The 14,340-nt window shown below is 41.4% G+C and overlaps 1 long non-coding RNA gene across 1 annotated transcript in view; it reads left to right on the top strand.

Annotated features, from left to right (window-relative positions):
* Nucleotides 1–10,252, top strand: part of LOC308499114 — a 41,748-nt gene extending 31,496 nt beyond the window's left edge. The window contains exon 3 of the long non-coding RNA XR_013993543.1: nt 10,162–10,252. This is a non-coding gene — a long non-coding RNA (uncharacterized lncRNA). The remainder of the gene's footprint in view (nt 1–10,161) is intronic.
* Nucleotides 10,253–14,340: the final 4,088 nt, after the last annotated feature.

The raw sequence follows: 14,340 nt of genomic DNA, 5'->3' as shown, positions 1-14,340 counted from the left end.
GTGTCTTTTGGAGCAAAAATTAATATAAGACCTGGTCTTATTTTACTGTGAGACTGGGTTTTATAATATAACATATATAATATAATATAATATAATATAATATAATATAATATAATATAATATAATATAATATAATATAATATATATAATATAATATAATATCAGGTTAACATATAATATAATATAATATAATATAATATAATATAATATAGTATAATATAATACCAGGTATAATATAATATAATATAATATAATACCCAGTCTTATGTAATATAATGTAACATAATAATATAATTAATATAATAATATAATATAATATATAATATAATACTGGGTCTTATATTAATTTTTGCTCCAAAAGATGCATTAGAACTGATTGTCCGGCTAGGTCTTATTTTCAGGGAAACATGGTATGTATCATTGGCAAATATCTTCTCCCATTCAATAAGATGTCTTTTCATTTTTTTTTTTTTTGATGGTTTCCTTTGCTGTGAAAAAAACTTTTTAGTTTGACATAGTCCCATTTGTTTATTTTTTCTTTTGTTTCCCTTGCCCGAGGAGATATATCAGTAAAAATATTAACTAAGCATAATGTCTGAGAGTTTACTTCCTACATTTTCTTCTTGTATATATGGTTTTAGATCTTACATTTAAGATCTTTAATCTATTTTGAGTTTATTCTTGTATGTGGCATAAGAAGGTGGTCTAGTTTTCGTTTTTTTCTTTTTTGCATGTATCTGTCCAGTTTTCCCAGTACCATTTATTGAATAGACTGTCTTTACTCCAACGTAAATTCTTGCTTCCTTTCTCATAGATTAAATGGCCATATAGGCATGGATTTATTCTGTTCCATTGACCTACGTGTCTGTTTTTATGCCAGCACCATGCTGTTTTGATTACTGCAGCCATGTAGTATGATTTGATATCAGGTAGCATGATACCTCCACATTTGTTTTTCTTTCTCAGGATTTCTGTGGCTATTCAGATTTTGTTTTGTTTTTCATGTGTATTTTAGGAAAAAAACATTTTGATGGTAACATGAAAATTTGAATGAGCGAACAGTTAGAAATGAAAATGAGAGTTTAGGACATGGTAACTAATCAGAAAAAGGAACATGAGAAAAAGAGAAAAATCAAAAGTCCCAGTTTTCTCGTGTAAGCAACTGACCTGATTGAGTTAAAGACTGGGAACAGAGGAGCAGTTTTACATTCAGTTTTGATCATGTGGATTGTGAAGTATCCAAGGTACATTCAAGTGGAGACAGAAATAATATGGGAGGCATGAGAATGTGATCTAAAACGTCAAGTAAAGGAGGCAGCAGAATAAAAATATTATCCATTAAAAGAAAATGAATGCCAGACGCCCGACAACATTAAAACACCCGTGGGAGGCAAGATAGTACAGTTGACATGGGCTTTGGAGTTGAAAAAACCCAACATTCCTGACTTGGCTACTGAGTGCTGTGTTACCTCGAGGATGTTACCTAGTCTCTCTGAATCACACATGTAAGATGGAAACAATATGAACCTGTTGCAGGATCATATTCAGATTAGCTATATGTTTGTGGACTCCTAATAGTGTTGGACTAATTGAGTTGCTACATGGTCATTCTTGTTAAAGGTCATGGATGGGAATGTTGGGGTTAAAGTTGGGGGAGGGGACTGTCTTGTGTTCAAAGGAAAGTAAAAGAGGCCAGGGAAGATACTGTTTACCTAAAGTGCCTAGTAGGTAAGGGAAGGTGGACTTACCATCCATAGAGAAATGGATTGTCAAGATCTATAGCCCTGTTCAGGTCCCAGAAGTAAGTGGTGGGGCAGGACGAAGACCATGACCACCTTTTCCATTTGATTCCCTCTGGTCATCATCAAAGGATTCAAATCATTTACTGTGAAGGTTAGTCTCCAGGGTGACCCAATTTTGCCCCTTTCTCATCCTCTCCCCAAGAAGGAAAGAAGTGTAGGGAGAGAGGGAAGGAGACACCTATAGAGAACAGAAGGATTGTCCGCGTCTGCTTACGTATACCTGGATTTCCTTTCAGAGTGTAACCCATTCTTTCATTTATAATAGAGAAAAAAGTCAAATGAAATTCACTAATTCCCAGTTATAATCAGTTGATTAATTTACAAGTAAAAATGATTAAAATGAGGTTTTTTCCTATTTTGATAAGAGGAAGGAATGAAAAAGGTAGGAGAGATTTGAACATGGCAAAAAGAAGGATGATTGGGAAGGTTGTTAAAAAAGGGGAGTTAAAAGCAAAAAGGTAAAAAGAGGGAATGTAGAAAACACAATTCAGAATTTGTGTAAAGGTGGTTTCCAATATGTGACAGACATTAGCTGCAAGATTTTTGTTGCACGCAACTGCCAACAAAGGCCGCTGTGCATCTAGACATTTGTAAAGCTGTTGTTATAATGCGTTTCACTTTGTTCTAAAGGAGCTTTGTTCTCTGAGAAGTCACAGAACTATCATAGCTCTCTCTACCTTCCTATATGCCTGACTCCCCAGATACCAGCGTTCAGTGCCATACACATGAAGCATTGTATGCTCTATGTCAGAGACCACCCTGGGGAGTGACATGAATAAGAAGTAGTCTCTGTCCTCAGGGAGCTTCCTGTGCGAAGAGAAGTGGGGGGAGCAGCCATGGGGTGGGAGCAGAGACGAGGGGGGGAGAGGCAGGTGAACAATGGTCACACAAACCAATACATTATTAACTCCCTGACATAACTGGGCCCTGACCCATTTGTCACGATTATGTAATCCCTGAAACAAGTCCAGCTACATTAGTCAAAATTCGACAAATGCCAATTCCATTTAATTTTAAATAACAAGCATCCCTGAGATGGATGATTTTCAGAACAATGATTAAGGGAAAATATTTTTCCAGCAGGGTTTTTGCACAGGAAAAAATTCATCACTTTCATCCCCACACCCCACACCCCACATTCCACACCCCTTAGTGTAAAAATATTTGTATTTAAATAATCTTAAATGTCATGCATTTATAATTAAAAGCAATTCTGTGCTCAGAGGAAAAGGAATTACTGGCTTTAAATCAACGAGAAAAACTAAATTTTCCTCAAAGGAAAATTTCATGACATTAAAACGTAGTTTAAATCAAGCGCAGGTGATAGAAGCACATGGTCTCTGGTGACCAGTGACATAACTGCCCGCCTCCAGCGGCAGGAACATATAGGACATTCCAGCAAGAACTGTTCATTTCTCCCAAAGGGTGTCTCCTTTCTCCTTCCCACCTTTTAGTACCCAAGGACTGGATTTGCACCAAATGTTTTCTTTTCCTTCCAAACTACCTCCCGCTGAGCCTTGGGTGGTGGGATCCTTGTAATGAACAGCTCCTGACTTTGCCTGCTCAGCGTTCCTCTGTAGCAAACCAGCCCCGTTCTCGGCCCCACACAAGGCACTGCATTCCCTCAGCCACAGTGCTTGGCTTACCAGGGCCTGGACTGGCAGATGGGTCAAACCGTCATGGGGAAGGATGGGGAGGGGTGGATTCCTGGTGACTTTGGGGCACTCCTGGATCGCATTCTGCCTGCGGTGCTTCACTTTGTATGTCAGCTTGCCTAGGCTGTGGTGCCCAGTGGTTTGGTGAACACCAGGCTAGATGTTTATGTGAAGGAAGTTTGTTTTTTGTTTTTTTTTGATGTGACTCTGTTTCTCTGGAGAACCCTGACCAATACAGAAACCCTCAAATTATTCAGGGCTTTATTTGTTTGTTTAAGGCAGCTTGACTTGTGTTTCCATCACTGGTAACCAAGAGTCTTGAATGTTCCTGGGTATCAGTGGACAGAATCCCCTCTAGGTAAATAAATGAAAAGTGCTTCTCGAGTTCGGCCTTATTAGTTACTATACAACAAGCTACTTAAGGGCCAGGATTGTGTCTGATGCTTGATTCTACTGCCATGGCTTAGAAGTCTTGTCACATAGTCAGGTTAATAAATGTTGTTGTACTGAATTATAAAAGGAGGTGATCTGGAGTGCTCAGTTTCTGGAATTGTTTAGAAAGTATTGCAATGTACCTTTTTTTGCAATGGGTTTGCTGCCAGAACACAGGTGTAGTGAAAACCACTGCTAAATCTAAGCCAAAGTGGGAAAAGAAAAGACTCATATCAACGTCATTGTCATGGGACATGTAGATTCCGGCAAGGCTGCCACTGCGGGTCATCTGAGCGACAGATGTGGTGGGAGCAACAGAACCATCACAACATGGGAGAAGGAGGCTGCTGAGACGGGAGAGGGCTCCTTCCAGTCTGCCTGGATCTTGGATAAGCTGAAAGCTGAATGTGAGCGTGGGCTCACCACTGAGAGCTCCACGTGGAAATTCTAGCCCAGCAAGTGTTATGTGACCATCACTGATGGCCCAGGACACTGAGAATTTATCAAAAACATGGTTACAGGTGCACCTCAGGCTGACTTGCTGTCCTGATTGTTGCTGCTGGCGTTGGTGAGTTGGAAGCAGGTCTCTCCAGGAACGGGCAGACCCATGAGCATGCCCTTCTGGCTTACACACTGGGTGTGAAACAACTAATTGTTGGTGTCAACAGAATGGATTCCACTGAGCCGCCCTACAGCCAGAAGAGATACGAGGAAATGGTTAAGGAAGTCAGCACCTGCATTAAGGAAATTGGCCACAACCCTGACACAGTAGCATTTGTGCCAATTTCTGGTTGGAATGGTGACAACATGCTGGAGCCAAGTGCTAACATGCCTTGGTTCAAGGGATGGAAAGTCACCATAAAGATGGCAGTGCCAGTGGAACCACGCTGCTTGAAGCTCTAGATTGCATCCCGCCACCAATTCGTCCAAATGACAAGCCTTTGCTGCTGCCCCTGTAGGGGGCAGTCGTCCTGTCCCTGGGGGCCGTGTAGACACTGGTGTTTGCCAGCCTGGCATGGTGGTCACCTTTGCCCCCGTCAGTGTTACAACTGAAGTACAGTTCGTTGAAATGCACCAGAAGCTTTGAGTGGATTTCATCCTGAGGACAGTGTGGGCTTTAGTGTCAAGAATGTGTCTGTCAAAGATGCTCGTTGTGGCAGTGTTTGGTGACAGTGAAAATGACCCACCAATGGAAGCAGCTGGCTGCATGGCTCAGACGCTTATCCTGAACCATCCAGATCAAATCAGTGCTGGATAAGCACCTGTGCTAGACTGTCAGACAGCTCACATTGCTTGCAGATTTGCTGAGCTGAAGGAGAAGATTGATTGTGGTTCTGGGAAAAAGCTGGAAGATGGCCCCAAGTTTTAGAAATCTGGTGGTGCTGCCATCGTCAATATGGTTCCTGGCAAAATTTTTCTAAGGACACCAGTCATATTGGATTACAGGCTCATCCTACTGCAGTACGACCTCATCTGAACTAAGTACATGTGCAATGACCCTATTTCCAAATGAGGTCATAGTCTGAGATACTCTGTGGTTAGGACTGCAATAGATGGATTTTGTGGGGACACAATTCAACCTGTAACAATTGTTTGTGCTTCCTCAGCTCCTTCCTGAGCAACCTTCACAGGAAGGCACTAGAGCTGTGAGTGACAGGGGCAGGACTGCTGGCTGCCAGCGCTGGGGAACGCGTTGCTAAGATTCTGGCCACTGTCGGCTCCATGATTTGCTGCTACACATTCCTACGCTAAACAAATAATTTCTGTTCTGGCAGCATCAGCCTCGTTCCAAGGCTAATGCTGATAATCCTTCCCGTATACTCCCCTCTAGCAAGCCTGCTTTCCTTTCCCAGTGTCTTCTGGTTGGTTTTCTAACCTATTTCTTAGCACTCCTTGAAAAGAATAATCCAGAAACAAGACTTAGAAACCACATAAAAGAAAAGAATGAGAAGAAGAATAAGAGAGAATATTTTTTAAATAATTGTTTGTTAGAGATGGCAAATGTATTATTTTCTGTAACCTACAGAGCTGAGCTTAGAAACCTTCAACAAGTAATTTTATAAGGTTCTAGGTGCTATGTACCACTTGGGCCAACTAGAGGTGTAGCAGCGACACATATGGCAGCAGCAAGGATGGCTCTGCAGTGGAAGAGTGTGACACCGTCGTGCTCCAGCACATTCCCTATATTGGGGCAGGAATGGGCCCTAGAGCTGGCTTGCACCAAATACGGCTCTTGCAGGTGATTGGGGACAGGGGATGTGACTGGGCTTGGGGGGCAGAGAGCTTCCAGGATGTGGGTGAGTTTGTAGAGACAGCTTGCCTGAGGGATGCTGAAAATAGGCCCACGTGCCATCTTTGTCATGCTTGCTATAGGTCATAGACACCTACTCTTGGAAAGTTTCCAGCACAGTCCCTGAGGCATAAAGAGCTGCGAACACCTGGCTTATATCAGTTGGATAATTTTACATAACTCCTACACATCCAAGTAAATCAACACCGGATTAGAGGCCCAGCACCTAACAAAAGAGACAGAATTTAAAAACAAGTAAGAATCGAAGTTAAGATTTAAAAAAAATTAAATGCATCAGCAATATTTATGCTATTCCTACTTACTGATATTTAACCTATTACTAATAAATCAGTAGCAAATATGGAAAAAATATGGTAAATAATTTATAGGCCAGAAAGTATATATTTTTTCCAGAACTCATCTGAAATTACAGACATTTCAAGAGTTTTACCTGACATTCTTCTGGGCCTGCCATCTATCCAGGTGAAAATAAAAGTTTAGCTCAAGAGCTTCTGGGTTTGTTGTTGTTGTTGTTGATTTTTTGTCTACTTGATGCCAAGTAGTAAAGCAATAGGAAACGGAATTCTCACCACATTTTAATCTTATGATACTATATATTTGGCTTTATAAAAACCTAGCCTACCTTTTGTAGACTTTTTCTTTTATTCCTTGAATTCCATCCTCCATTCACAGATAGAGAAACCAATACCTTTTGTGTTAGTTCATCTTCACTAATATCAAAATAATGGAGAAAAGATCCATTACAGCACGGTTTTAAAAGAAATACATCTCATTTTACTGTGAAAATAAAATCTGCTTAAAACTGGCAGAAATCCTCCCCGACAGTCAGTGTTTAATAAATGGTGGTTGAAAGGAATTGTAGAAGGAGGGGACCGGGAATGCTACTATCAAAAATCAAACAAACCTCACCATTCGTAGTGTTTTTCTATTCTTTGGGAGCAAAATACAAGTCAAAGTAAAATGTAAACACTGAGTGAGGTATGTCCCTAAACTTCAGGTTAAGGTATATTAATTCCTAGTCACTGAATGTATGAGGTTCGGTCATGAGGTTATTCAGTAAGGTCACTGTTGTATGCAAACTACAGTTCTGCTGGTAGCAAAATATGTTAAGCCTGTGTGCCAGCATGGTGAATGGATTGAGGTAACAGTCCTTCAGTTACATTCAGATTAAAAATGGTTGTTGTAACTAGTAGACCAAATAGGTTCTTTGAGAATCACGGTGAAAAATAACTTATTCTGCTAACATGGATTTTCTGCTGTGTATCAAAGTAGTTTGCAAAGCTTGGGGAAAGAAAGCAAAAAAAAAAAACAAACTATAGCTACTATTCCAAGTAGAAGGCTAGCAGTGCCACAAGTTATGAAAACAATGAATGAATCAATAACATTCTTCAAGACAAATCTTCAATCCATTAAGACATTCTGTAGACAAGCAGTTATAAGCTACAGTTGTTTTTTTTATTAACTTTATTGGGGTGACAATTGTTAGTAAATTTACATAGATTTCAGGTGTACAATTCTGTATTACATCGTCTATAAATCCCATTGTGTGTTCACCACCCAGAGTCAGTTCTCCTTCCATCACCATATATTTGATCCCCTTTACCCTCATCACCTACCCCCCACCCCCTTACCCTCTGGTAACCACTAAACTATTGTCTGTGTCTATGAGTTTTTACAGTTTTAAATACTATTTGTAAGATTGGCCTGCTTAGAATAAAGTCGGTTTTCTAAAAATGCTTGTAAGCATCTTTGAATAACTTATCATAAATGGAATAACTTTGAGAACAAATACCTGAGAATCCTGGAGGAAGCCCATTATTCTCCTCTGACTGAGTCTTCTCTTTCCCCTCACTAAAGGCCCTCATCTCAGCCTACAGCAGTGATTTTTCAACCAAGAAAGATTTTGTCCCCCAGGAGACATTTGGTAACGTTTAGAAACATTTTTGGTTGTCACAAGGGAGGGACAGGGGAGAGAAAGGAGGTGCTACTGACATCTGGTGGGTAGAGACCAGGGATGCTGGTAAACCTTTTACAATGCACAGGACAGCCCCACAATAAGAGTTATCTGGCCCCAAATACCGATAGTTCAGAGATTGAGAAACACTGGCCTGGACATATAAATGCGGCGGGTGCGTGTGCATGCGTGCAGTGTTGGGACAAAAGTAGGATAGATCCATTCTTGAACTCTAAAAGGCCTTGAATCCTACGTAAACGGGTAGCCTTACAGATTGGCGGTTCCAGGAAAGAAATCCAACATTCAAACGAGATGTGAGGAAAGCTCAGAATGGATTTTTTTATTCTTTGCTCCACCCCATTCCTCAAGTAAAAGTTCTAAAGGAAGCATTGTGATAAACAATCAGAGGGATTGTTTATTTTATTCTAAAGGTTTAGAATTGTGGCTATGCCTTAGCCTAGGATTCTCAACTACTGTGTGGGGCACCTCCATGAGTTTTCCCTTCCATCCTGAAAGTTTTAGCTGTGTATTTTTACAATGACTCTATGTGCACGTTCTTTATTTCATCCCTTTTGGTTAGAGGTGTTTTTTTTCTTCTTACCTTCCAATCCCTTGTTCACAACAACAGGAAATTTTCGGGTGGGTAACGTCTTTCCACAGAACTGTTTTGTGAAGAGCAAAGGAGTCTTAAATTTAGCATCACGAGATTTAGGGGACTTCAGCATAATTTTATTTTCACATACCACTGATCACATATGGCAAGTACCTTTTCTCTCTTGCAAACGATGCGGCACACTTACTTCTGTCTCCCTACCCAGTCCCGTATCTCTCTGGCCACAGCTTGAAATGACTATGACTGTTCTTTACCACAGTCTTCTTGGGGCAGGTAACTGCCTCCCTTTATGAACAGCAGCCACCCACGGTAAACCCACTTGAGGGTTTTGGCTCAACTAAAACTTCAACCAGCATCTGAGGCTTTCAAAGTACAATTGATAGATACTAGAAATGCCAGTCAGGTTGGCAGATACCACACAAGAAATTTTAACCCGACCGTAAGGTACCATTTAGCAAAACTACCTACCAATATCCTTCAAACAAACAAACAAAATGGCAAGAGAAAAAAAATAGCAACAGCTCATATAATTAATCTGTAGAAAATAACACAATTAATATATATTTTTAACAGTAATAATCATAGAAAGCTAGAGCTGGATGGGACATTGCGTACTGCTTAGATGGGCTACATGGCCGACTGGTGCTGGCTTCTTTCTTTTTTTCTCTCTCTTGCTTAATTTTGGTGATGAATAATGAAGGTTCAGGGAGGGGAAGTGACTCGGCCAAACTGATACTGGGGGGCTGAACAAAGTCAGAACTGGAAACACAATGTACATCTCCCGTATATATAAAAGGTTGAGAACAGAAAAGACTATGATATTTGTATGCATACTTTTTCATTTTTTTTCCAGTGCTTTCTTTTCCTTCCCCTTATTGTTTAACCCAACTTTCCCACCTTGTTACACAGACATTTTTAGAAACTAGAAAACATATTTTTAATGCAAATAATGCCTTTTTAAAAAAGTTGTAAACACCCACATTTTTATGCTTAGTGACTTGATACCAACTATATATATTCATGGGGAGATGGGTATATTTGGATCCGTACATGTCATTAGTATATTCATGTAATCCGTATTCCCAATTTCCAGATCAAGGTGATTTCCCTCACCTCCCAGAAGGACAGCGCCCCTGACATTTTGATAGTATAGCGATAACAATGCAGTCCAATCGTGGGGTTGGCGTTACATACAAGTTTATGGCAAAGGTGAAAATACATGGCTTGGTAGTTTTCTTCCAGTGATATTCATTATCTTTTGCTAGAAAAGATGAAAAGACAAGCAATCAAATGCTTGTCTATGGAAAAGAAGGAGAGTTAGACCTAAATAAAAATAAGCAGCATCTCAGACTTGATGAACTTTTCTAGAGAATTCTTTTTTCTTTGCTTTGCAGAGATTCCCAGCATGGGGCCTGGGTCCTGCTGCTGACAGATGTGGCCATGTAAACCTTATTCTGTGTTTTCTACAAGTACCACCTGAAATGTGTAAGTAAAGCACGGAATCTAATTTATCTTAATGTTTGTCTTCAACTCCATGATAAGCATTATTTCTTGGCAAGTACACTTGGCAAGTTTTCTGTTGAAACTGCATCTATGGTATGATACCATCATTCCTATTTTAACAGTAAATAGACCAGGTTTAACGGACGTTAAACTCCCTCCTTAATCACATAACTAAGTGGATGTTCATGGTGGAGCTGAAATTCAAACCTGACACTGTGTGACTCCAAAGTTCACCTTTCTGTCTACCCCTCTGGAGAGGTCTAAGCATCACAGGGTGCAGGATGCAGGGTTGTATAGAACCCCCTACCCCCAGACACAGCAGTGGACCCTGAAACCCCTCTCCGCTCTCAGTTTTCTTTTCTGATCCCAGGCAGGATTAGTCATTCCCTTCTCTGTATTTCCATTTCTCATCTTATATGCATGTGTCCACATGTAGACTAATTATTAGTTTACAGGCCTCTTCATGGTGCCTCCACTAAACTGACAGCTTTTCATGGGCACACGTTGTGGCATTTGTGTGTTCTCAGTGTGTAGTACTATACCTGCAGATGGTAGGCACTCAGTAAGTGTTCATTGAATCGTCCCAAATTCCTTACCAGCAGTGATATGTCATAGTCCAGTTGCCCACGACCCATTCCAGGTCTATCTTTGAACGATCTTTAGCCTCCAGGCCCCCAAGCTAACGAGGTGTCCATGAGCAGCAGCTGTCACATGCATGTGAAGACATGTGAAGCACCGTGTGTCAGAACTGTCACACACTGACTAATACAAAGACCTTTTGAGGTTTTGCTTTATGGTAACCTCAGGAACCCTCCTTAGTAAATGATAATAAACAGCTCTTTCACTCTGCCTGTGTTTGAGTCATTAAAAGGTTCTGAAAGACAGCGTGTATGCAAGTATGTAAGGCAGCGCACACACACCACACACTGACACACACACACACTCCCCGTGTGAGCTAGTGTTATCCCTACTGTATCAGGAACGTCCTGAACTGTCATCTCCCCACATGGAGGCTGAATCACAACAGTAAGTATAACAGAGGCTTTCCCAACATCTAGATACATATTCCTAGCTATCAGCAACAATATCAGATTCAGTTAAGCAGCCCTGATTTGAGATGCATGCAGTCTTTATTGGCATTAGATTCTTTGTTGTACACATTGTGTCACCACCAAGGACAGGCCATTGAGGGACACACTGATAGGTCGCCACAGCCTGGCCCCTGTAAGTATGATGGCCCTGGCAAAGACAACACACAGTTTCTTCCCCTGCATGGTAATGCAGAGGGAACAAATAGTGCCTGAAGCCTTCTCATTTCCATTTTGTATCGAAATGTTCTTAATATAATCTCGCTGAGACCGTAAGAGCAGATAGCAGAGCTATCACCGTCAGTTTGACACTGCTGGGCAGAAAGGTGAAAAACAAGCCTCACTTATGCCGAGCTCTGTGCTGGGACAGCTGTTGGACAGCTGTTGCTCAGTGCGGGGCCAGTGCCAAGAACTACGAAGAGCCTGATGTTGTACGCGACTTGCAAGCTGACAAATGAACCTGCCATCATTTTATGTATTTTGGTAGAAGAAATAAGAAAATTAGAAGAAATCAATGATACAAGACAGTTTATTACTCATAGCAATAGTAGGTGAACCAAGCAGGCTGGTCTGGGCTTGCCTTTAGGCAAAAAGTAGAAGCATCGTGCCTGGGAATGGACAGAGTAGAGTCATAAATTTTCTAATTAGGACTCTAACTTCCTACCCCTTGCATCCTAATAATTACCCAGGAAGCAGCTGAGAGATAATGATCCCCTTTCGGGGATCAAATTGCATTCAGTGAGCAAACCGTCTTACTCAGGTGCATGGACCAGGAGGAGAGGAGAGAGGGAGAGTCGGAGATGTTACTGAGTCAGTCATCAAGCAGGCAATTCCAATGCTAAACAAAACGGGACACTGCCTGTGGATGGCACGGAGCATGGAAGGGCCACCACACACTGCGACTGTCAGCCTATTGTTGAGTGGCTTGTGATAAAAGGCACACCATTGTGAGACTGCAAATGGTCCAGACAGCCAAAAACTTGAGATGGATTAGTTTCAAGGGCCCCAATGTTGCAGCCAGAGTTGGCTGATCAGACAGGAACAGAAACACCATAACCTGAAAAACTGTAATGGCTGTTGGGCCCCATGGAGAGCCCTGAGATGGAATCAAAGGTCAAATGTAGTCAATATGCCTGGAGTGGGTACCGTCAGTGTCCCATGTGATGTGTCCTCCCTCATTGTAAGACAAGGCGTCACATTGGCAGGAATTCCAAGTCCGGCAGGCAGCAGGAGCTGGTGTATCAGAAACATAGAGGCCTTTTCTTTGTGCCCAGTCTATGATGGTGGATGTGTTCCCATGTCCAATGACAGATTCAGGCAGGATGGTAGAAATCCGGACAGTACAGACTTACTCAGTAGCTTGAGACCAGTTAGTCTCATCAGAAAACGGACTGTTCGCATGGGCTTTTCCAGGCAGTTCTATCAGCAACCACAATTAATGCCCACAATTTGCAGCCCCAAAGAGGGATGTCTTCGATCTCCCAGCCTTCAGTTTCTAAGTGGCAGGCCGAATAACTAGACCATTGGCAACAGTCCACAAGTCAGTAAAAATTATAACAAGTCTCCTCAAGGACAGAGCTATGAGAATAGCTTTGAGTTCTGCCCACTGAGTGACCACCTTCATTCATTTCTGGTTCTGCATCACTGGCACTAAAGTTGAACAGCCATGGCAGCCCAGTGAATAAGCAGGCTTCAGCTTAACAGAATCATCAGGCCCAGGCATTTAGGGACGCTGATGGGAACTGAGGGCTCTGTAGAGCCAGGGCTGTGGCTTCAATTGGCATAGTGGGGGACAGAGTTTCCTCCAAAGGAATAGATACCATTTTTACATGTGAAGCCTAGAGACTGCTGGCCAAGCTCATCGTGTTCCGTAATATACAGCTTTCATTTTCCTGTGAAGCTTTTTGGGACTGTCCCTTTTGTTAGTCACTGAATCTGAGTTCACTCACTCCAGAATAGAAATATCCCATCAGAGTCACAAGGCTTCCATTCAGTTTTGGTAAGAGCACAGTAGCAAGCTAATAGCTACTTTTCCAAAGGAGTGTTCCTGGTAGCTGTGTCAGGGAAGTGATGAATCCAAAACTCCAAGGGGCATCTCTCTGGGTGGAGGCTGCCTCCAGTCAATAAAATCGTCAGTCATGGAGACTTGTAGCTCAGAGCAGTCGTTAGAGTTACGGGTCCCCAATTCAGAGAGTGTATTACAACTTTCCAGATAGCTTCCAATGCAGCCTGTTGGTTTGGGCCCACTCAAGGGATTCTGATTTGCATGTTAGCTCGTATAAGGATCAGGTAGGATCCTAAGTAAGGCTCATTCTGTCTCCAATACTCAGTGACCACTATGGTCTTGCTGTTTGGTAGCAGGGGGTCAAAGAAACAGCAGCTTTTCCTTGATGATCAGAGAAATCGGGTGTTGTGAATCTACCTACATAGTCACTTGGTCACGAGGCCCCTGAATTTGGTCAGGGTTGTTAGCCACCTCTGATAATAGAGGTATGGTAATACTGCAGCCAGAATAGTTGAACTGAGGCTTCCAACTTGCCAGTTGACAGGCCATTATCTACAGTGTTTTCCTAAAAATAAGACCTAGCCAGACCATCAGCTCTAATGTGTCTTTGGAGCAAAAATTAATATAAGACCAGGTATTATATATTATATTATATTATATTATATTATATTATATTATATTATATTATATTATATTATATTATATTGCATTGCATTGCATTGCATTGCATTGCATTGCATTGCATTGCATTATGTTATATATATTATATTATACCTGGTCATATATTATATAAGACCCAGTCTTATAGTAAAATCAGACCGCATCTTATATTAATTTTTGCTCCAAAAGATGCATTAGAGCTGATGGTCCGGCTAGGTCTTATTTTGGGGGAAACAGAGTATATAATAAAAGCTTTGGACATCAGAGTGTAGAGGCACTCACTAAATGCTGACACATAAAGTTAGCTGTTGCTCGCA

The sequence above is a fragment of the Rhinolophus hipposideros genome (genome assembly GCF_964194185.1).
Source record: "Rhinolophus hipposideros genome assembly, chromosome: 6".
NCBI classification, from domain to species: domain Eukaryota; kingdom Metazoa; phylum Chordata; class Mammalia; order Chiroptera; family Rhinolophidae; genus Rhinolophus; species Rhinolophus hipposideros.
The sequence above is the reverse complement of the archived record's forward strand: the minus strand, read 5'-3'. Positions and strand labels throughout refer to the sequence as shown.